This window comes from Anser brachyrhynchus (assembly GCF_964034855.1).
Source record: "Anser brachyrhynchus genome assembly, chromosome: 5".
In the NCBI taxonomy this organism is placed as follows: Eukaryota; Metazoa; Chordata; class Aves; order Anseriformes; family Anatidae; genus Anser; species Anser brachyrhynchus.
Window position 1 is genome coordinate 41,296,339 of NC_137699.1, and position 24,761 is coordinate 41,321,099.

Here is a 24,761-nt window from a genome sequence, read left to right on the forward strand (position 1 = left end):
AACCACAACGCAGTGTTATGCAAAACTGTTTTGGGGGTAGAGTGTTGAGTAAGGGGGCCTTTAAGGTCCCCTTAAAACTGCAGGCTTACGAACTGAAAGCAGGCTTCCAAATTGTCCTGTGTTGGTTAGCAGCCAACGAAAATCCTCTTTGCAGAGGACTGGCAGGGTGCTGATTCCAATCCAGAGAGGCCTGGAGCCAGTGTCTAATCTCCCAGTAATCCCCCACCCCGAAATTTTTGGAGTCAAATTGAACTAGTATCAAGGGAAAGCAGGAAAAGACAAAGAACAAAACAATAAAACCTTCAAACACATTCCTAATTTAAAACCCCAAAATGTATTTGTGTGGAAGTGTAAATAATAATAATAACATCAGTTCTTGAGCTCATCTATAGGATTGTACAGAGCTGAACAAAATGGCTACAGTATCAAGGGTATCAGCTAGCAATAACCCATGTTCTGAATACAAATGAATATTTCCTGTACTGTTGTCATTTCAAATCTCTTTTTGGTTTCAGCTATTACTTTCCCAAGCTCAGATATATTCTTAATTAAAATCAGGTAAAGAAAGCTCCAAGGACAGCCTATAACAAAGACTCAGAACAAATTATAAAGGCTTCAGTAATTGTAACATTGACATTTTTTCCAGCAGGTTTAGTTTAAGGGACTGATCAGCTGTTAAGGACAGAAAAGTGTAGATTAAACCTTTAAGTCTTAAAAACCGAGTATCTTCACAGCTTTGTAGCAGAATTAATTTGGCTTTACAGACCTTACTTCAGCCAAATTAGCTTTGAAGTTAGTCACCCTTATAGAGTAGTCCCTACCCCTGACAGTTTTACCAACTGCCTTGTAATTGCAGCTATAACATACTGCATGTCAACAATACATCATGTCAATATTACATCATAACTTTTAACTGGCTTTATCACGACAATCTGTCAAGCCAAATGTGATCTATTATACTGCTAGCCAATCTTCACTGCGTAGACTTGTGAGATATCAAGTGGGGAGCATTTCATTTATATCTGCTCCTAGGGACTGACCTGTCGGAGTGCCAAAGGTCATCGGCTCCCAGGGAAGCCCAGTGGAACTGAAGCACCTTGAACCCTCAAAGACCAGATCCTAAACTCAGTCACCAGCTGTACAGTCATGGGGAACCTTGCCTTGCTACTGAAACAAGCTGCACAAACGAGTAACCTTGCTAGAATTGACATTTCAGCCCAGGCAGTTTTAAAATATCAGCAGTCAGGGGCGAAACCCTTGGGGTGTTGAACCTCCTGCTGCTGACCTGGCTGGCAGTTAAAGCTGCTCAGCCCACCACTCTGCTGCTCAGCTCTTACCTGACTCAACCTTTTAGGGTCAGTGGATGTCATTGCCTTCAAGGTTAGTAGCTTTAAATGACCATTGAAACATATAAAAGCCCCCAGCCTTTGTCTCCCCATGCAATTACAATGCAGCAGTTTTGCCACAGCAGTCGTGAGTGGGTTGGTCATAATTTTTTTCAGCCTTGGCTTTGACTACCCTTGAAAGCTTGCCAACAAAGAGTAAAAAGGGGAAAAAGTTCTTGCCAAGGATGCAGTGATGAATAGGAGGAAAAGATGGGAATGGTGTTTGTTTATGTTTAAGGGGAAAATAAGTGATATCATTTTGTTGAATTGGTTAAGAATCGTGAAATGAATTCATTCACGATTTCAGTAATCACACAGATACCTGCAATGCTGAGTTAATACCTTAACAGTAATAAGATGTAAGTCTTGATGAAGTATATATAATTTAAAATTTTTTCCTTGGTGGCTTCCCCTTTCCAGTTAATATGTATTGGATTAGATCTTCATTGCATACAAGAGGGGGAAATGGGGCTCCTCCCAGAGATTTCCTTCCTACCAAAACCTCCTTAGCATGTAAACCCAACATACCAGCATTTCACTTAAAGGGTCCTAATGCAGTACATGAACTCTCAGATAAAGATATGGCTGAGCCCATCTAGTCAGGACTGTTGTGACAGTATCTGCTTTGCCTGCAGTTTATAAATAAATAAATAAATGCCATCAACAGTACAGTACAACCAAAGCATAACACAAAATCCACCATAATTCATTTCAGGTCACTGAAAAACTGGATTCCTGATCAAACTTTCAGGTCAATCTGAAAAATATTTCAGAAGTATCTGTCAGACTGAAAACACTGACTGAAACTACAATGACTGGTTTGAATATTTTCTTTATGAAATCTTGATCAAGTATTAATTACTTAAAGCATTTTTACTCTGTTAACCATTCCTTTTATCTCTAGAGGTTAAGAGACAATTTATATGCTTTCTGAATTACACACCTGCTTTGTCTCCTCATGGGCCATCTCCACTATGACATGTGAAGTCACCAGAAGAAAACTTGCCTAGAAGAGACTGGAGAAGTAATTCAAAGGTAAGGCATTTAGGATACTTGCCACATATATAGATTCTCAACCACCTAAGGTTGGAGCCTAATCTAAACAAAAAAGGAGCCTAATCTGAACAGTCGAGTTAAATATTTGTTTCCATCTGAAAGGGTCACTTTGCACTTAAACTCACACAACTGCTTGCTCTAGTAGGTCCTTGCAATGCCCTGGCCATATACCAGTTCCTCTCCCATTTCTTGTCTCTGTGTTGCAGAAAGCTGCTGAGTGGTACAAAGGAGACACAATGATGCCTGCTGGGTTCGCCATGTTCAGCTTCCCCACTTCTCTCAAGAACAAGCTCCAACATATATGGCTCTGCCAGTAGGGCATACTGAAGGAGTCTCTGGTCTCAGAAGGCAAGGCTAGGCTTGAACTTGTCCTTTATTCAGAGCAATTACAAGGTATCTCTCATCCAATCAGCCAGTGGTGTGCACACTGCTAATGGGAGCCTAATTACCTGCTAATGGGAGCCTAATTACCTAATTAATTGGCTGACGAGCAGGGCTCAAAGGGTTGTGGTAAATGGGGCCACATCTGGCTGGCAGATGGTCACTAGGGGGGTCCCTCAAGGCTCCATTTTAGGGCCAGTCCTCTACAATGATTTTATAAATGTTTTGGATGGAGGACTAGAAGGTGTTTTGAGCAAATTTGCTGACAACACCAAACTTGGAGGAGTTGTGGACTTGGATGAGGGTGGAAAGGCCTTGCAGAGAGATCTAGACAGACTGGAGAGTTGGGCGATCACCAACCACATGAAGTTTAACAAAAGCAAGTGCCGGGTCCTGCACCTGGGACGGGGCAACCCTGGCTATACGTACAGACTGGGCGACAAGACGCTGGTGAGCAGCCCTGCAGAGAGGGATCTGGGGGTTGTGGTTGACAGCAAGTTGAATATGAGCCAGCAGTGTGCCCTGGCGGCCAGGAGGGCCAACCGTATCCTGGGGTGCATCAAGCACGGCATTGCTAGTCGGTCGAGGGAAGGGATTGTCCTGCTCTACTCTGCGCTGGTGCAGCCTCACCTCGAGTACTGTGTGCAGTTCTGGGCACCACAGTACAAAAAGGATGTAAAACTGTTGGAGAGTGTCCAGAGGAGGGCGATGAAGATGGTGAAGGGCCTAGAGGGTAAGACGTATGAGGAGCGGCTGAGGTCACTGGGCCTGTTCAGCCTGGAGAAGAGGAGGCTGAGGGGGGACCTCATCGCAGTCTACAACTTCCTTGCGAGGGGGAGTGGAGAGGCAGATGACCTATTCTCTGTTATCACCAGTGATAGGACCCATGGGAACGGTGTTAAGCTGAGGCAAGGGAAGTTTAGGCTGGACGTCAGGAAGAGGTTCTTCACCGAGAGGGTAGTTGCACACTGGAACAGGCTCCCCAGTGAAGTAGTCACTACACCAAGCCTGTCAGAATTTAAGAAGCGATTGGACTGTGCACTTAGTCACATGGTCTAAACTTTTGGGCAGACCTGTGCAGTGCCAGCAGTTGGACTTGATGATCCTTATGGGTCCCTTCCAACTTGGGATATTCTGATTCTACATCCACCTTTCTTCCAATTGTCATGGGAATTAGGTGGTGGGTTCAGAAGTTACTGGCAGAGTTGTTCACCTAGGTTGCTAACAGGACTGCTGCTAATTAGGCTACTAATGTATCTGGTTCTTTCTATGAAGACTTTTTTTTTTTTATCCCAGCTGATGAGCTGATGTCACATCTTCATTGCAGTAGAACAATCTCAGGTTGCTCACTTTCTAATGGGCTATTGTGCAAATGAATCACTCTGGTTTGGGTGCAATCCACTATCAACATGTCTGACGTGAAGATTTTACTGATGCCTAACAGCTGTGCCTCTAAACCTGTTTAGAAGAGATAGAAAAATTGGGGGGATTTCATACCAAATTGTGGTCTGAGCTTATTTTTGGGTAAATCTACCCTGCATTATCACATTGCAATACCTGTCCTGACATCTGCCAAGTCAGACGTATAATGCTGGATCACCTTTTATTGGCGTACTTGGTTTGTGCTTGTCAAAATTCCTCCTTGTCTTAGGGAGAGTCAGAAGCTATTGTGTCTATGTTGGTCCCTCTACACAGACTGGCACTATGTAAAGTCAATATTTCCAGAGACAGGTGCAAATCCATTATAACTTCTATACTGGGAACACGTAGAAATATGGCATGTAATAATTACTCAGAACAACCTCTGGGATCTGAATCACCAAACCCCAAAAAGGAAACAAAAACAGATCCAAATCAAAGATGCTCCATACAGGTAGAGAAAAAACAAGCCAATTCCACACTCTCGGTGCTCAAGACAACAAAGAGTGCACTATAACTTTAAAATGAATCAGAGTGTTTTGTAGTAATTTAAATGTGAACTTTCAGAAAATAAATTACTATTCTCCGCTTTTACAAGGTTAATTTTTTCATGGCCTCTTGATCACATAAGATGACTAATCAACACCCAGATTTAGCTTTGGAAACCATTTATTTACTCTCTGGTTTCTTTCAACGTTCTTGCAGTGTGTAGTTTAAGTCTTCTTTAATCTACTTCAATTCTGGAAGACTGATTAATAAATATTAATTATAAATATGCTGAGTAGGCATTATGAAAGAGAATGAAGTGGAGGTAATGGCTGGGGAACGCAACTGTCTTTCTAATCTGCTGTGTATGTCACTACACATGAGTATGTCTTTGTGTTCCCTCTCATACTGTGTCTAGCAACTGCTCTCGCATACCTAACCCTTGACTTCTGCTGTCACATATTTGAAGCTAACTCTCACACATTTGCAGCACTGTCTCGGTCTCTTCTCACCCTGTGACCTATTGTGCCAGACCTTGTCCATCAAAGGTTTGCCATCTGGCAGTCTGTTGAGCTCAGAAAAGCCCTGTTCATGAGCAGTCTCACCTGCTGCACTCTTGGGCTGGGATTTTTCTCAGATGACTTGATACACTGACTGCATCCTTGAGCTCATAAACTAGCCCAGTGCTGCTTCATCAGAGATGATACCACCTGAGAAGTCTTTATGCCAGGCACCAGCAGTGAAAACAGGGCACGGTGGGAATAAATTGCCATATTCATCTTTGTTTTCTTTTCTGTACAATAATTTTTGACACTTGGTTGAAAAAAAAAAAAGTTGCAAACATGAAAGTCTGCTTAATTAGACATATAACCACACCATCAGTGTATGCCCCTGAGAGCTCAAAGGATAATGTCAGCAGTAGAGAGCACTGTGATGGAGCAGGGTATGCTGTTGCAGCAGAAAATGCCAAGGAGAATCAAAGGCATTTATAGAAAAGGCAAAGCTTAAAGATTTTATTTTCCAAGTCAGATATGTGAATGAGGATAATGTTCTCTGGGGATAGAAGTGGAGAATAAAATTCCAGCTAATAGAACGTATTCATCCAGGAAGATATATTTAGATCTGCTGAAAAACAGTAACAAATATTTATGGGTATGAATTGTGATTAGCTAATGCATGTCCTTAATTTCTCCTCCTTGATAAACCCAACTCTTCACTAACACAGCATATCATTTTCATATTTACTCACTGACAATATTATTTTGTGGATGAGCTGGTGAACTGCCACATCGTTAAATTAACTTATTTTTTGTCTGACAAACCCATTAAAATGGAGCAACATGTCAGAATAATATCTTCAGGTTTGGAAGCAAGAGCCTCTGCTTTACCTTCCCCACAAATACCATGATGTTTCTGTTGCTACTGTGGTGGCTGCTAGCTGGTTGCCATGTCCTTTCTGTTGTCATTGTTCCTTTATTACAGTACATGAAATTGCTGCTTGCTGATTAGAAAGGTGTTAGATGGGTTTAATTGCTGATTTAAATCAAAACAGAAAGCACCTACTCACTGTTGTCAGTCCTAATGCATCACTTTGTAAAAGCAGTTCTTTAAGGAAAAATATGAAGTCAAGAACAAAATCAGGAAATATATGTTTCATAAACTCAAAGGCCCCTCAATTATATATGTCAGTAAAGCACACTTTGACACGGGAGAAAATTTACAAGAAGACTTTAAGGGCTGCAACCACCCGTCAGCTCTGTTCATTGCAGGCACAACGCCCCATGCTGTACACCTAAAGAGTGATTGCCCTCCTTCGCAACTCTTTTCCTCAATCCTGTTTGCAGACACATCCAGCATTGCCCAAGCAAAGAATCCGTTCAGTTTGCTATGTGAAACCATTAAGTTGTTCTCCTAAAGTCTCATGGAGCAGAATGATACCAGTCTTTGAGAAAGGTAGGGTCTTTCACACTAAGCACCATGCTCTGGTTTTCACCTTAAAGACCTAAAATCCTGCAGAACCACAGTCACCCTTCAGCTCTGGTGCTGGAGTAGACTCAGGAAATACGGATTCTTTTTACATGTCACAGGTTTCCTGTGTCGTCTCGTACGAGTAGCTTAGGCCAAGATTTAAAAACATGACTGGCATTTTTAAGTGTCATTACTTGAGAAACTTTAAACTGTTTTTCCAAGAGAAGATGCTCAGAATATACAGGAAGCAGTAAATACTTTTTAAACGCTACATTTTCCTTCCCATCCTTACTGTTTTTTTAATGCAATGGTGAGTGGTTTTTACAGTGAGGGGAGTAGCTACAAGTGCTGAGAATTCAAAGTTAACAAACAAATCTCTTTGAAGAAGCCCTGACTTAAACCCTTAAGCCTGAAGTTCTCAGGGCTCATTAATCAACTTCTTAGTATTTATCTTGCTGGGCTTTAGCTGCCCAGGCAGTGCAGAGGCTGTATAAATATATTTGCATCCGGTAAAGGTGCTCCATGGAAGGACTTGCAATGAAGCAGACCCCTTAACTTCAGAGGGAGGACTCAGTAAGCAAAAGTTTCTGACATCTTTCTGTCACATGGAGGCTTTGCTGCAGGGTCATTGTCTTTGCTTTTTATCTTCCATGCCCCACATATTTCAAAAAACATCTTCACTGGACACTTACCCACTGCATCTTTAATGTCTTCTTCTAGATTACCTATTTCATTATAAAGGAATATAAATTTAGATAGCTGCAATGATTGATTGCCTTTTCCATGTTATTATACCATACCATTTTACTTGTGTGTTTTCAATTTCATGGTGGATTAAAATAAATATTTTGTTCACCAGCAAAAATTGGCATCTGTTCAAAATACTATCTTAGAGATATATTCATTCCTATGCAGGTGATGTTCTAATGATTCCTTCCATTTTCAAAGCTATTTTGAGGCATTCAAAGTCAACTCTATTAAGCTGATAGATCCAGACTGGGGATTTAGGAACAGAAAAGTTCAGCATTGCTCCTCCTAACACATAAGTGTCTAGCCCTCATAGTGTCATTTACAGCTCTGAGTTATGTACCTAAGCATGATATTTCATAAGGCTCTTAGCTCCACCTGGCTTCACCCCAAAACAGAGAACTTCTGGAAGATGGTTTTTATTCTCCCTAGATCCTATTTTATTGCACCCCTGGGTACGACTCTGTGAAAAAGCTGCTTCTAGTCTTCATGAAATATTACTTTCACATCCTGGCTGAATCTAAATTAATGCAAGAGGCACTGTCAAAAATTCGCTCCTATATTTTAGCTGACATAAAATGACTAATGATTATTTGGCAGTCATGGCATTTAAATATTGATAGTCTTCCTTAAAAGCTTTTATTTCATTATTTGATATTTGACTGTTTTACTTCATATAAATGTGCAAGCAATTTGAACCTAATTATGCACTTGTCACTTAACTCCTACTTGCAGTTTTCCACAGCACTATTCTAGATAGGCATGAATTAAAATGATTTGTCTGCATCAGATCAACTGCATTTCTCTTGTAAAGTCTCCACATCCAGGACTACTGATGAATAAAAAGTATGTTAGGTTCCAACTAAATAAGAGTAAATTAATTATGCAAACTCCTAAAGAAAGAATCCAAAATGATTATTGCTTTAAAATGGCTAATCAGATGTTTGGGGATGAATCCCAATGCATTAGTGAATAGGATTACAAATAAGAAAGTTCTGGTATTTGAACTAGTACAATATACCCTAGCTATACCTTTGAGTTACCTCTGCTTTTCAGATGCTTACACAATTGAGGCATCACATTATATGTACAAGTCCTCTGGTATCACAGAATGATGAGGAGCTGGCTTGACAGTAACGTGAGTTCAGATCGTGTGTTTTGGCCAAAGTTACTGTTTTGTGGAAATAAAATGTTTTAGGAAGATAATTTAGCCTACTTTACCATAAAGCAATATCTGCACATACACTGAGTGATACTCTGACCATAGTCTCACACAAATTTTCATGTATACTACTGTCCAGGTAGTAGTATCTACTCATCTATTACATCTACATATCAGTTATTTTGGATGGAAGTTGTGATGGCAGGGACTTAAATGAGCTTTTGAAATGCTGTCTTTGGAAATGGAAATGAAAAATGTCCCTCTTGCCTAGAACTCTGACTGAAATTTGGGAGAAAGGCAGGAGCTGTCAGAAATCACTCAGTGAATCAAGTTTTGATAAATAACATTTCCCCAAACTGATGCTTACATGGAGGCTTTTTAAAAATGTTTTTGAAATGAGGAAGCATGATAATAAAAGTCCAAAGCATTCCATAGTAATTCTGGCATATTAAATTTTAATAGTATTGATGCATTCTTATAAGGAGTAAGCAAGAATGGTAACTACTTACTAGGGAATGCAATTGCAATGAACCTGAAAAGCATGTAAATATGAGAGGTTGTGTCTGAATTTGTTCTTTAATGAGTTTTCATTTCATAATGAAAATATGTTAAGTCACAAAGAATGCATCAAAGGACACTGCAGTAAAGGATGAACATATATGATGTTAAGAAATAATAAAGCTGATGATTTAGCTCATGATCCAAAAGCCATTGTGTTCTTTGATATGAAAGGGTTGCAGGACCCAAGGGACTATGAATTAGCTGAGACTTGCCTGTAATATTCCTGCTTCTGCCAAGCACTGCTAGCTGTACACCAGTGGGAGAGCCTGCATCCCAGCCGGCTGGCAACCTTGCTGAGCAGCTGAAGCTGAGTTCCTTGTAGGGGAAAGGGGGAAGGCTTTTAACGTACTCTCTCTGTGTAGAAACAACGTTCCTATTGGTAACTCAAAACTATCTACACATCTTTCTATGTTTATTGGGGGAACTGTTCCCTAGGATCATCGCAAAATATGACTGTTTGGTGAGATGCCTTTATTACCAGTTTGAAGGAGATCTAACATCTGTCTGTGATTTCTGTATCTCAGAACCACAGGAAACCTGCATGTGTGCTGGTGTACAGCATAAGGGTTATGGCTTGCCTACCACTCTGTATTTGGCAACACAAAGAGTGTTCTGGTGCTTTATTCAACCTATGTTTCCCACAGAAACATCAACTGGCAGTTTGTAGCCTTCAGAAGTGCTTTGCAGTTTAACAGATAATTAGCAATGTGGATGGCTTATTTTTGCTTTTCAGCCTATTTAGAGGAAAGATGCAGAAGCACTCTTGCACAAACTTTTCCTGAGCATAGCCTTGCTTTCAGAATTTGAACTGCAAAGAGCAGAGCAACAACTACTTGCATGATATTTCACAGTTTCTGGTTCTGGTTGACATTGACAAGTAGGGAAATACGAACAGTGCACTTTTCCATGTTCTTTGTGATGAGACACGATGTAGCACCTCTGGGAGAAGTGGTTCCCCAGGTGCTGAGATCAGAACCTGCTGGAGCATGCTGCAGCTCTCATCTCCGATGGGCACCTGAGCTTTCTTCCCATGGAAACCAGGGAGTAGGTGTGTGCAGCTGTGCCTTGTCCTGAGGTGGAGGAGATAGGCAGTCTGAGCCTGCAAACAAAACCCCTCAGAAGCTGTCTAGGTTGACGCCATTCCCCTTAACTTAAGTGTGCTGGAGTGAACAGGCGATAATAAAATCATACGAGCACTGAAACTGTGAAAAACCAAGGAGAAAACAAGAAATAAAACAAGCCTGGAGAGATCTAGGAGACAGAACTATTGAAACGCAAAATGAGCTTCATTCAATATGTAAATCAAACTGAATCTGCATTTGCTTCCTCTCCTACAGCAGTCTGTAATTAGGACTATGCTGACTGCCATTTGTTGCTGATTTAGGAGCCAAGAGAAAATCTAGTTAATTCCCTAACATTGCAAAAGCCATACGGCTAAGAGAAGAGTTTCATTTAATGAATCAAAAATATGAACATGGTCCCCTGATGCTCAGGATGCTTTTATACAAAGTAAATTAGTCCCCTTTACATACAGTAACATTTCTGGCTATCTCAAAATCCAGCTAAAGATTAGGGGAGGGGTGAAAATAAAATCGTATTAATAAATTAAAGGTCTGAGTTTGTCTGTCTGAAATCAAAAAAATTAGGTACTTAATAATACAGTGGTTCTATTTTGTAGGTATATGTTCAGTTGCTGAGAAGCTACCATAATAGCTCTGTAATGTATTTTGTTGGGTCTTGGGTATCATTAGTGGTTAACTTTAAGAGTATTTTGAAAAAAAGTAATTTTAGAATATGTAGCCTTTAAAGACATTTTCAGCTGAAGGTCTTCTGTATTAGCTTCTAGTGAGTTGCATGACTTGCTTATAATATGTCTGGAAGGTTACAGTGGCGTAGTTTATGATAACTCAGCACATAAATCTAAAGAGATACTTAGATTTGTTTTGCCTTTTAAATTAACCTAATCAAAACTGTCACCTTAGGAACAGGGTCTGAATTACCTAAAAAACCTGAAAACTCTTAGATCACATTGAGAAACAGAAAAGCCACCAAAATGGACATGAAAGGTGACCGTATCACACAGCTGGATAGCTCCATGAATAACTTTAGGAAGCGATCTCGAGTCTTTATTAAGAGTAATATTACTCTTTAGTAAAAGTGATATTTCTAAGGACAGAAGATTGTTGTAAAGATATCAGGCTGCCTAGATTTTACCATAACGTGTGTTAGATGTTGTGGAACCAAGCTGTAGCCATCCTTTACCATGCTTCTCTGAAATAAAATTCTCTACAAAATTGGGATCAAAACTTGCAATGGCCACTGTGCAAATATTTTGCCATGTTAGTGGACTAAATAATTTTCTAGGTGCATTTTATTTACTAATTATGCTCACAATAATTCTCACAATAATTTCTGATTCTATTTCTTTCAACATTTCTCAGTAGGTTTCAACTGCCCTACATGAGCTCCAGGAAATTCAAACTAACAGTTAATTATTGTGGCAAAGCAATTAGCCAAGTTTTAGAGAGGAACTTAAAAGAAATCTACAAAAACTATATCACAGATTTAATGCCTACTGTCATGAGGTTGAGACCTGGATTTATATCCTGGAAGTTATAATTAAAATAAAAAAAAAAACACTAAAACACAAAGACGAAAATACATTCCAAATCAAAATTAGTATGTCATGAAATAAACCTGAAACATTCCAATTTAACATGCAATCTCTAAGGGCCAAATTCATCTGACCTAAACTTTACTGAAGCCCATCTCAGATGGCATTTTCTTAGAATGGTTCTTCTTCTGAGAAGCCTAACCATGCAAAATGGTGTCAAACCTCAAAAAAATCTTCTTTTTAGAAAAACAAATCAAGATATTCCAGCAGAACACTTCAATTTTAACAAATGACTACCACTTTTTTTGTTTGTTTGTTTGTTTTTAAGCTTCATCAATCTTAAACAATAAGCTTTGTGTCAATTCTGTTTGGCAAGCTTTTCACCCAGAGCTGCCAGCAGTGCAGGGTACTGTGAGCTCATGCTGTAGGTGACAAAATTCAGGAAGATTTCCTCCTCTCTTGCTTGTGCCCTTCCTGCAAGAAGCAGGTGACACCAAGATGATTCCTGAAGTTTCACAGTGAATTATTGCATTGCACTAACATTTCAAACAGCAACATGTAGACCTGATAAGCCTACATGCCAATAATGATATGTTTCTTCTCTTAGGATAATAAACCATTTTAATTATCATGTTATCCCCCCAAATCCTGACAAAGACGTGATGTTCACTTCAGAGCTGACTATAGATTTCTTCCACAAACATTTACGATAGGGAAGGCGAATATCATACTGTTTAACATCATTTTTTTCCCTATAAAAACCCAGTTCTGTAAGAAGCAGAACATTTACAACTTCCATTGATTTCATACAAATTAGACGTTCAGCTTTTTCACACAATTGCATGTAATAACCGGGTATGTCACATCTCACAGATGCTCTGTTATTAGTCTATGAATAACGTCAGTTGAAAGACTGATCTTTACCAAAACTAAATTGCTCTAAAATACATTTTAAACATTGGCAGTATGAATTTAAAGATTTCTCTGCAAAAATCAAATGCCTTCAAATTTCATTCTTCCTCTGCAATCCCAGCAGCTCACAGCGCCAGGATGAGATCACATTCAGATTTCTTGATGCTCCTCTAATCATAGTGATTCTCTTCAGTTTTACTGACTACAATGACATGATGTCCCTTGTGCATGGCTGTCTGCTTTTGATCATTTTTCTTTCTTCTCTCTTAAATACAATTGTTAGTGCTTCTTTTTTCACTCTTTCCTTCTTGCCTATAGAGTGAGTTACGCTTACAGAGGATTATTGCAACATTGCATTAAATGCTTATTGCAAAGCTGTAGGTGTAGAGGATTCACAAAATAATATCACCTTCTCCCCTTGAGACCAGATGCATCAGACACTCTAATCTTTGCTCCTTCTGCAGTAATATACAACTTAGGGCTTTATTATTACATGCAATTTTACCACTATACAGTGACATGAATAATAAGCAGCACAATCAGACATTCATAGAACAAACTACCTTGCTATGAATGCATAAGTCTTGCCACAACCACCTAATTAATCTTGGAGAACCTCCTACACTAGGGGTGACTGTATTATAAATTGTTCAGCTAAATAAGATACCAATAACACTCATGGGTAAGGCTTCATTTGTACTTGCAAATAACTCCACATATATATATATTTATATATATATATATTTATAAAGAAAAACTTCATGCAGCGCCATTTTAATTTTGGGCAACAGTCAAATCCACAACCATCCTTGACCCACATACCCATGTATTGTTGTGATATGGGTACAGATCCTGACAATGAGGCATTAACTTAACAAGTTTGAGAGCATCCTGGGGACAGAAGCAGAGTTGCCAAAAGAGGTAGTGTAAAGAAAGTATCAGAATGCCAATCTGGGCATAAATGGCTTGAATGTGAACTGCAGTCACTGTATCTGTCTTTTACATGTTGGTTTAGCTTTCAAGCTTGTGTACTTAAATATGGATCAATGAATCAACTGGCACAGAAACTTTGGGAAAACCAGAAAACATTTTTTTGCCAGTTCACCTGAGATGAACTTTGTGCCGCCAAACAATGCCTTGAAATACATTTGGAAACAGTTGGACATTACTTATTCATATCCAGAGAATTCAAGTGTACGCTTGCTCTTTTATTCATACAAAATTTTCAGTTAAATTTAATTAAACAATGACACTCTCACCTCCTCTTACAGTGCCAGAACTGCATGTGTCGTGCTGCATGTTGATGTTACGGACTCTGTGTTACAGCTATGTAGAAGTCTGCCTCATGTTAAACTCTACCTCTGCTCTACCTGTAGGTTATTGGCTTTTGTGAGCCAACAAGATGAAACGTCCGTGTGTTTCAGAATATGGCCCTAAACAACTAAAAAGATCAGAGGTAAATTCCAATTAAAATACCTCTAAGCAAGGCACAGCATTTAAGCTGAACAACCGTAGGATCTGAGCAGAGAGTTGCTATAACTCAAACATACCTCTGAAGCATAAAATCTCTCTACTTCTGATAGTACTAATGCATTATCAAACAACCCCAGCAGAATTTTGTTACTGTTCTCTTTCTAGATTAGCTAGCAGTAGAGAAAGGTATCAAGAACTCTATTTCTCATCCATTTCCCCCCACTCACACACAGAGCACCTTTCTTTCACACACAGAGATCCTTCTTGTGTAAAAAAGCTCAAAGCTACTTGACCAATTAAAAAATATATATCCCATTTAGTAATTCTCAGCTGAAAGTAATTTGACATCAAGAAAAGAATATTGGACTAAAATAGTAAAAAAGAAACCAAAACCAACAACAACAAAAACACACACAAACCACTTGTCATTAGTAAGGTTTTCTTCAAGTTGCATATTCTGTTTAACTTATAAAAGTAGCTGTTTACTATGGAGGAGCCAGAAGGTTCAGGGACACTAATGATTCATGCAGCATTCAGCCCATCAGTAGCTTTCTTGGTCTCTAATGGGCCTTTAAAAGCCACTTCTTTCATCTCGTTTCATATAGAAACAGTACATATTAATCCCTTCTAATGGAAGATGTACTGACCAAAAAAAACAAAAACCATAGTACCCAACTGGCAAAATCACTTGGGTTTTCTTGACCTCTGAACTGATATGTCCCGTGTGTTATTATGGAGTGTGGGTAGGAAAGAAATTAGTCACTGTGATAGATGTTAAACATTTCTGGCAAAGTCACGGTGAGCTCTCTCACAGAGTTGTATAATCCCTGCTTGTGTGGCTGTGCCTACAAATAGTATCACTGGAGCCAACAGGTCTCCTGCCAGGGATCAGTGCTCACCATGGTTGAGGAAAGACTCTGTCTGGCTCAGAGGTATTTAACAGAATTATTTCTATTTGCTCCATTGTTTGAGATTGCAAGAAGCAGACTTTTGTTTATACTGGGCATGTTCCCTGTCCAGGGAAAAGTGTCCTTGCAAGAAGATGATGAAATAGTAGGGTTTATTATTTGTATGTGATTTATTGCATTTAAATCATGTCACTGCAGGATTCTCTTGAGAACACTGCAAAATTTCCACAGGGTTACATTTCAGTAGTGTACTGTATCAAGGATTAATTAGTTAAATGAAAACAAGATGTATATATTTGTCTCCGAAAAAGAAGTACTGCGCAGTCAGCTGGAAGCCCTCTCCCTCCTTTCCCTTTCAGCAAAAGTGGACAGACTGTGGGGAGGATGGGAAAGCTGTGTATTTAGTAACTGCTACAGACTTGCAATCCTTCTTGCCTTCCTACTTCCTATCTATTAGTCTGGAAGCTCTGTGGAGCCAGTGCTCCCTCTTTTATAACATATTTGATTATTTCTGAAAAAGCGGGGCTGGGATGTGAGTTAAAGACTCTAGAGGTCCCTACCCCCTAGCAGGAATGGCTATAGTTGGGAAAGTTTGGGTGAGACTTTCTCTAAACTGAATTTGAAGTCAGACAGGTTCATCACTCACTTGTGAAATTGCTTTTATGTTCAAGAGGGAATGTAAAAGGAATGGATATAGTAATACTTCTTAAAGTAATGCACACTGAAAACATGCTACTGCTTCAAAAACAGCATTGCAGCTTCTGTGTAACATTAACTGCTGTTCTATTCCTCCTCAATCTCTTAGGTTAGGAAAAATAATGTAGGTAGATGAGGACAGGCCTTATTTTATTGTTTAATACCAGGAAAAAGCAAAGCCCAAACAAAATTCAAATACCTTTATCACCCCACAGAATCCAACGTATTCAAGTACTCGAGACAATAACAAGGCAAGCCAAAATTGGGGTAAATTAAACTACAAATCATTACATTCCACATGATTTGATAAAATACTTTTCAACATCTCATCTAGCAACTAATGAGAAACAATAATGAAATATGGTCAAGCCTTTTGTATTTTCTGGTCATTGCTAGCTAGAAGCTTATCTGAGAGTGCTCTGCCAGGCATTAAGGAAATCAAATGTCTTTTCTGCTCTCGGCAATGGTTTTCCTTAGTTTACAGCGTATTTAACTATATGATTAAAATAAAAGATTGAACTAATAATTTATTAACCTATACTTAGTGCTGAAAATACAGGAGGGACAACTTGAATGTTCAGTTAGTGCCACAAGGGGGTTAAAAGGAATGAGGATTGATGGGTTTGATAATGAGGATGTAAGAACAAAATGAAGGCCAGCATTTTATAAACTGAATAAGCCCTGTGTGCAACTACTAGATAAGTTAAATAGGAGTGTTTTCTTGCATAGTAATGGATTTACCTTACAGAAATAATGCATTAGGATTTTACAAGCTTCTTCATCATACCTTCTGCCATGAACAGGAAAAATTTTGTTTTCTAAGTTATGGTATTGCAAAGGACTGCACTGCAGTTACTAAAGTATTTTCCCATGCTGACAGTGTCAGAGTTATATTGAGACTATACTATACCATATTTCCTCTCCTGGTAGAGTTCTTGGTTGCATCCCGTGTGCACTCCTATTTTACTGAAATTAACTTGCACTAAGGACCAAAATTAACTTGAACTAAGGATCAATAACTTTAACAGCATACAGACAAAATAGTCATTTCAGGAGCTCATCCTTCTCCCCCTGTCCCACAGGCTCAATATAGTTTATACTATTAATGCTTTGCTTTGTAATGAAACTGTACTATTAGGAAGTTTAACTCCATTCTGCTTTCCCCTTGGTCCTGTCAGGGGCCTTCTTACCAAGGTCCTTTGTTATGTGTTTTTAGATATATACTACTCTTACATTACCAGACCCTTTGGAAGCTGCAACTCAAGTCAATATTTTGGTAAAGTTTTTTGTAGTTTACCCTAGGTTGAGTTGTCAAGTAGCATCTCAGAGTAATCTGTCTCCTGCACTCCCATGGCTGGCTGGAATGCAGGGTGCTGGGAGATTAACTGTTTTCTCCTTGTTCTGAAATGCTGTGAGTTTTCACATGTAGATGCAGGGTCAAGGAAGTAAGCTCTTTAGGTGGAACAAAAGCTTTATGGTACAAGTTTGATGAATTTCCCCCTGCAGCATTAAGAAGCACCTTTTACATGGCTATGAGTGGAGATGTCTGTGTTCAGGGACGATATGAGATTCACTGCTAAGCTCACCCATAAGCCTGAAGGCAAACCAGTAATGACCCTTGCAGAGAACAGCAGATCTCAAAGTGCACATCAATACATGGCATGGTGTATGTAGATTACAGAGCTTGAAAATCTCATTAAAGCTCAAGACAAGGTAAAGACCTGCTACTGTTTATTCAAAGAATCATAGAATGGTTTGGGTTGGGAGGGACCTTAAAGCCCATCCAGTCCCAAGTCCCCTGCCATGGGCAGGGACACCTCCCACCATACCAGGTTGCTCAGAGCCCCATCCAACCTGACCTTGAACACCTCCAGGGATGGGGCATCCACAGCTTCTCTGGGCAACCTGTTCTAGTGTCCACCACCCTCAGAGTAAAGAATTTCTTCCTGATACCTAATCTAAATCTACCCTCTTTTAGTTTAAGATCATTACACAGGTATGTCTCCTTGGATCTGCTCTGGTTTGTATAAATGCTGGTTCATGGAGGCAACCCTCCCAGCACCCACTTGGCCATCAGACACCTCCTGTGCAATACAGAATGATAGGTTATAGGTACTGTTGTAAATTAGTCCTCTAAGGTCTTTCAGAGCCCAAGTGTCCTAACAACAAACGTATCAGATGGTCATTAGTTATTATCCCCTTCTTCCCATTGTTTTCAGAAAGCATTGCGGTTTTCTTATTCCTCAAGTCTGGGACATTTCCAAAGAAAGTTTCTATTTTCATAAAACATCATTTTTTAGGAAAGAAATACAATTAAAAAAAAAAAAGGAAAGAAAGAAAAAAAAAGAAAAAGAAAAAAAAAAAGGATCATTTCCTTTCACAAACATCTTCATTAAACCCCAGTCATTTTACATCTGCTCCAACTTTTTTATCTTCTATTACCTGCGTCTATCTGAAGCTGCCTATCTGTAAGTGGCTCCATACACAGTAAGTGCCTCATCTCAGATTGCTTTAACAGTGTCCCTTTTCTCTTAGGCTGGCTCTGGGCCAGTCCAGCTTCTTAGTGCAGCAATTGCAGTTCCAGTATAATAGGCAAGATAAGCCACTATCAGTCTCTCTTACAGCAAAGTCTTCAGTAATTGCTTTACTTTGGAAGAACTCCATCTCTTTGCTGCCCCATATAAAATTCTAGAGACGGGTTTGGCTAAAAAAAATGTTTCCCAAGCACACATTGCATGGCACATTATGTAAAATTATTGCCTGTTTACGATTAATTGGACATAATGACAAGAAAAAAGTCAAGTGTTCCAGAAATGTGCATATGCAAATACACATCTGACAGAATTCATCCTATATGAATTAATTCTTTTTAAGTTTAGTACAAGGGATCCTATATTCTCTTCACTTGGTATTTACACAAAAATATCGCAGTTCTTTACTGTATAAAGGAGGTCATTCAGATCTGCTGCTGCTCTCTCCATGCAGCAACAGTTCATTCAGAATCAAAGCCCCACATGTGTTGAGCAAAATCTACCCAATGAAAGCAATGGCGTGAATTTTGATGGAAATTAAACACACTCCTTTTTCCTCTACTGCCAAGTGGTCCCTTCACTGTATGTCAAGGAACTGAAAGCTATAAATTGTGGCTTAAATCATGTGGCTTAAGAATGTATGTGATGCAAATTTTGCAGGTAAACATATTAACTTATAGGACTGATAGATACAGCTGAATGATAAGATTTCTGGCATATGAGCCATTTCTATGGTCTGAAACTGAAGTACCAAAATCTACAGGGAAGAAAAAAGTGGTTGGTACCTGTGAAGCAGGAGATGTTGTCAAAAGAAGAGGTGAGAAGGTACTTAGCCCCTGTGGCTAGAAGAAATAGAAACGTATTTATCGCCTGTAGCACACTAGAAGATTGATTACAAGTGTGGAAAAATTACTGTCTGTGATAAAATCAAATACTTCTGCCACTTGAAACTGATTCATTTGATGGCAGTTATTTGCTTCAGAGAGTCTATCAAGGTGCATAACCAGATAGGTTTTACCATCATCTGTTCCTTATGAAGGCATATAATTCACTGAATACGGTAAATACATACTCAGTGACATGGGAAGTGGATTATGTGAAAAAAGGTATGCAGATGAGTCTGAGAACGCTACATATTCCCTATGGCTTTCTTCTGGATAATTCCACAGAAGGTGCTAGCATCAATTGCATTCTACATCTTTCTTTATGTTACTGCATTTAGCATATTGTTGTTTCAGTTTAAGGTTTTTTAGAACTATTCTTGTTTGTAAAAGCAGCTATTGTTTTGTTAAATGAAAACAGAACTTTTATTCTGAATCAAAACTTCTTTTTCAAAATAGACAATTCTCCTTAAATACAGGTGGGTAAAATCAATAGAATGACTGCCTTAAGAACTCCATGTTTCATGATCTATAAGCTCAAGTGAAATCATTATCCAGATGTCCTTGTGTTTATAATGCAGCTCAAAATAAAACCTCTTAAAGAAAAACAGCATGCATTATAATTTGTTGTTTTCCTATCCTAATGCTAACGACTATTCTCCAGTCATTTGAAACAAATATGCCCAACAGGATCCTCATTTTCATAATTCCAAGGTGTGTTTGGGATGATCTTCCCAAGTCTTGTGCTCTTCAGCTGAACAGAGCAGGAGGACCAAGGCAACATAATTTCCTTCTTCATGCATGTCTACCTTTAGAATCCAGTTTGTCACTGTCAGGCTCTCTAAGGAAAATCTGCTGAGAATTAAAATGAGTAGAAGGGGACATGAGAACAGCACCATGCTTCTCTCTAAAGTGGGAAGCTCTTGGTGTAACATGGTTTATGCTCTGGGGCAAGTAAAAACATGGAAAGATATAACTACTGCATGACATTGAGAGAATGACATTGTGAGAACAGGAAAAACTGGACAGATGTATAACAGAGTAATCCTGGTGTTCCTCCATAAATCCTTATAATACCGGGTTGGATTTTGATCATTTTATCTCTTATTGCATGCCTTTAACTCTGTCTTTGATTGGAAATTTTCGTTAGGAATGCCCTCTGGTAAAAGTCAGAGTTGTTTTCTTTCTTCACATGTGAGCTTCACCCTGGGGTGTAGAAAATGGCTAATTATCTTTTGGAATAGACCTGATGGCTACTTCAAGGAGATTCCCAGACCAGATTGACTTTTGTGAATTCATCCAGTTGAAATCCTTTCACAGGCACAGCTCCAACTAACACAAAAGAGTATCACCCAGAGAAGCCTCCAGCCCTAATCTGAAATAGAGAGGCTAGTTAAGGTAGTGGTTCACTGACTTACAGTAACAAAATCAAACTGAATGAAAAATGCTGCAACTGCATTACACACAGTAACCATAAAAGACAATCACAGTTTGCCATTTAAAGTATGCTCAAACCTATTTGACCCAATAATACCTTTTTACCAAGAAGCTTTATGGTGGTTTAATTAACATACGTTGTTCCACATTCACCATAAAGCTGGTATTAAAACTACTATAAACCATTTTTTTTTGTATGGGCCTCACTGATGTGCCCAACTTTGATGGGTTAGGTGGCAGTGCAAAAATTCAGGGTTATGGCCTGCAAAACCATAGCCTCAACCTCCAATACTTTTCTGGTACTAATAACAACCATGAAACTTTATTGAGTTATGAGGGTACTTAAAAAAAGAGTGGAAACCTTCCCAAGGCGTAAAGATTAACACAAGTTATTCTATTGGCTATCACACTGTAGGATGCCTGACTTTCTTCGTGCATTTGAAAATCTGTCAGTCTGAACAAGGGCACACTTTGAATATGACACAGCGGGAATAACCTAACAGCTTCAAAAGATCTCGGCTAAATGTGCAACAAAATCTCCACAAGGATTGGCTCATGAAATGGTCTTCTCTACATCCTTGAATTACAAGTTTGCACTTTAAATTCAAATTTTAAAAATCCTGTAAATCTATATGCTTATAACTATATACTTCATGAGGCAAATAAATGCTTACCACAGATGTACGTTTGATGTTAATTTTGTTTACTAGATCCTCAGGAAAGGCTATTTCAAAACATATCTTTTTTCAATGAAAAACCAAAGCTTTTCCGTTTCCTCAAAATAGCTTTCTGACTGCAAAGCCATAATAGCTCAGATAAAGTATATGTGAATGTGTGTTCCTATCCTGTAGCTCACAAATAACTGACAGACATCAGTTTGTAGTCCCAGAAGTTATAGGCTACTTTACCCAATAAATCCCAATCAGGATCACCTAATTTATTCTACTAACTTATTCTACTGCTATAAAGGTTGCATGCTGTACAAGCTTTGCCATTTTTAGGAAACCAAGTAGTGTTTTAAATTGTGTGAGCTGGCACCCATATCTTTCTTCAGTTTTATGATCTAATTTACAGCATTCTCTTCTGAGACAAATTATTTTTGAATGTTAAGAAGCTGGAGTGGCATTTCTGTTCTAAGAGGAAAAAATCTTTGCCAAATAAATGTCAAGGATATATGGTTAAGTATGAAGATATTCCTTGGGAGAATCCTTCTACAGGATATTTCTCTAGATAGCTAACATTCAAAGCAGACATCAGAAAACTTCACTAATTCAGACATTTCTTTGCCATAATGTGGCAAAGTTGAGGTGGATATTTATACCTGATCTAAATATTCCATTTATAGATGTCCATGTGGGGAATAAAATAGGATTATCATATTCCCATCACCCCAGCCCAATGAGATGAACCAATGTGCCTTTTATTTTGTTTAAAGGTGATGTAAGGCTAGAGGTTTTTCCTTAACCTTGTATCTGCTTCTTTTTTTTTCTCATGTGGAGAAGGATGTGTTACAATTTTCTTGTAAGTGTTTTAATGACCATGCTTTAATGTTGTTAAAACATCAGCTTTTGTGAGAGGATTTGGTGTAGTCTTGTAAACCAATCAAGGGAATTCAAGGGAAGATATTACGAAAATCATAAATATTTTTATTTATATGGAAAATGCTCACATCTGGCACTTTAAAATCCTAATGAACATCTACTTATGCTAGAAGTTTCATCAGAGGTTTCTTTCTTCCATCCTAATGTGACTGCAACACTGATATTCACTTGATAAATACAATTTGGACATTTATATCAAACACTTGGATATACTCAGTAGAGAAAGTTCGCTGTAACCTTTAACTGACCACCAGTGCTAAAACACCAGTGCTAAAATCCTGAAGTCTCCATCCTGCAATTTGCTGTAGAAGTCAGGATGGCTGAGCTGGTTACCAGCTGTCTCTTTTCAATGAGACAACCATTTGGGACATGATTTTCTGTAGTTCTATACAGCTATCAATTATTCACTGCCACAATGGGCCATTAAAGAACCATCAGTCAATGATTCATGTCTGGTGGTTATTTTAAGAAGTCTAAAAGGAAACCAACAGAAAAAAATAAAAAAAAATCTTCATAGTTCCTTAAATTCAAGAAAAAATCTACTCATAAGAAGAAGAATCTCCAATCAAGAAATGAATTAATCCTTTTGTAAGGTTCCCTAAAGTCTATCTGCAGCTACAGGTTAGAGCCAGGCTGGAATGGGAAGGAAATGAGGCAGGGTGTCGACAGAAATGGGATCTGAGGTCTGGTAGAGGATCAGAGAATTGGGCCAAGCCGCTGAGCGCGGCGGAGTATGAAACACGGTCAGGAGATAACCAGGGTTCAGAAAACTGGCCAAGCTGGGATATACCAAGCTGTAGAGCCAAAATAACGGTACCACCAGAGACTGAGTGAAGGCCAGAAAGCTGAACAGTCTGAGTAAGACAGGGCAAGGGGGAAATAGGGCTGAGCAATGTCAGACAACCTGGTCACCATCAGTGAGCAGTGCTTTGCCAGGAATCAGGTGTGAGGGGACGGAGGGCAAAAGCCAAAAATTAAGGTACAGCAAATGGAGGGAGAAGAGGCTTAGCCAGGATCTGCAGCCAAGACTGGGGAGCAGAAGACACAAACAAGGATGTGAATGAGAGATGCTGAGACAAGTGACAAGCTTGCAGCAGTAACCAAATTGAAGAAAAGGGAGCAACCGATAGGATTGTCTCATGTCTCCAGTAAGTGGGACAACCTGTCAGCCAGCCTTAGGATGCCTGGCCTTCTGGCCCTCCTGACTCCCCAAAAAGCTGATGACAGGCACCATCTCTAGAGCTAGATGATGTCACCAAGGCTGAAACAATTAGAAATAGGTAGGATTTGGGATTTCTCTAGGCAAATAACAGTTAAGTGGTGATTCATCACAAACTAGGATTACAAAATACAAATAAAATCTTCCCTAATATTCTTCCAAAGAAAATAATAATAATAATAATAATAATAATAATAATAATAATAATAATAATAATATAAGGTAAGCTATAGTAAATGTTGCACCAAGTTTTCTTAGAAACCAAATAAGGATGGAGAAAAGAACTGTGACTTGACTAAAACCAATACTACAATACGGCCGAAAAAAAACTTTTTTTGACTTTATGAATGAGATGTTTTAGTGTTTTGGTTTTTGATTTTTGTTGTTGTTGTTGTTTTGTTTTGTCTTTTGATGTTTTTTGGTGTTGTTTGTTTTTTTTTCTGAAAGATGTTAAAAAATTTGTAAATGATCACTAAATGTTTCAGGTTTTAGTGGAAAAAATTTGTGGCGGTGCGTGTGCCCATTTGTGCATGTGTATGTGCATGTAAGGGAAAACAAAGAGGGAAAAGGGGAAACAAAGAGTTTCCTTCCCATGTCCCCACCAGTTCTAATCCAAATCATTGTATAATTATGTCTGATAATGGGCTGCCAGTTTTTCTGTCTACATAGAGCCATCAAAGAACATTAGGAACTCTAATATTTTACATAAGCATTCTCCAAGTTATTTTTGTCTCAAATACTGCCATCTCAGAGAAATTCAGCTGTTCATATGTCCTGCTTGTTAGCTTCAGCACAGAGCTCTACTGACAGAAATATTGGCAATGTTTCTAAAAAGTAGCTCAAATCCCATGTAGACCAAGAGAAAGACTAAGAAACACTGGTATCGTAAGATTTGAAAAGGTCACTTGAATAAAATTTGTACTGTGCCCCCTTCGACACTGACTGAAAAGCAGATTACCTCTCCATATAGCTACCTACTATTTCTTTTTAATCAATGGCAAACAGCATTTCAAAGAATGCTCCTCAATAGGCATGAACTAGTTATAGGCATTTTTCATCTCATACTTAATTCACAGAGAATTACAGAAGTAGGTGATTATCATCTTGATTGACTTAGAAGTTAAAAAAAAAAAAAATCCCACAATTTGAATAAGTATATTTAATCAACCCTTCTACCGGACCCGATCCAATTATTTACAAGTCTTTTTCTGGAATCAGTAAATAGCTTTTAAAAGTACTCTTCTAGAGTGACAGGATGTCAGTGTCTTTAAGAACAACATGCTTTTATTGCATTTGGATCAGATCGAGATAAAAATAGAGGTAA

General features: G+C 38.7%; 2 long non-coding RNA genes across 2 annotated transcripts in view; one reads left to right on the forward strand and one right to left on the reverse strand.

Annotated features, from left to right (window-relative positions):
- The window catches only part of LOC308195484, a 36,663-nt gene extending 11,947 nt beyond the window's left edge, over positions 1-24,716 (forward strand). Inside the window, exons 2-3 of the long non-coding RNA XR_013951537.1 lie at positions 2,290-2,420; positions 21,033-24,716. This is a non-coding gene — a long non-coding RNA (uncharacterized lncRNA). The remainder of the gene's footprint in view (positions 1-2,289; positions 2,421-21,032) is intronic.
- LOC308195485 overlaps positions 1-24,761 on the reverse strand; it is a 49,590-nt gene that overhangs the window by 21,246 nt on the left and 3,583 nt on the right. The window lies entirely within an intron of this gene.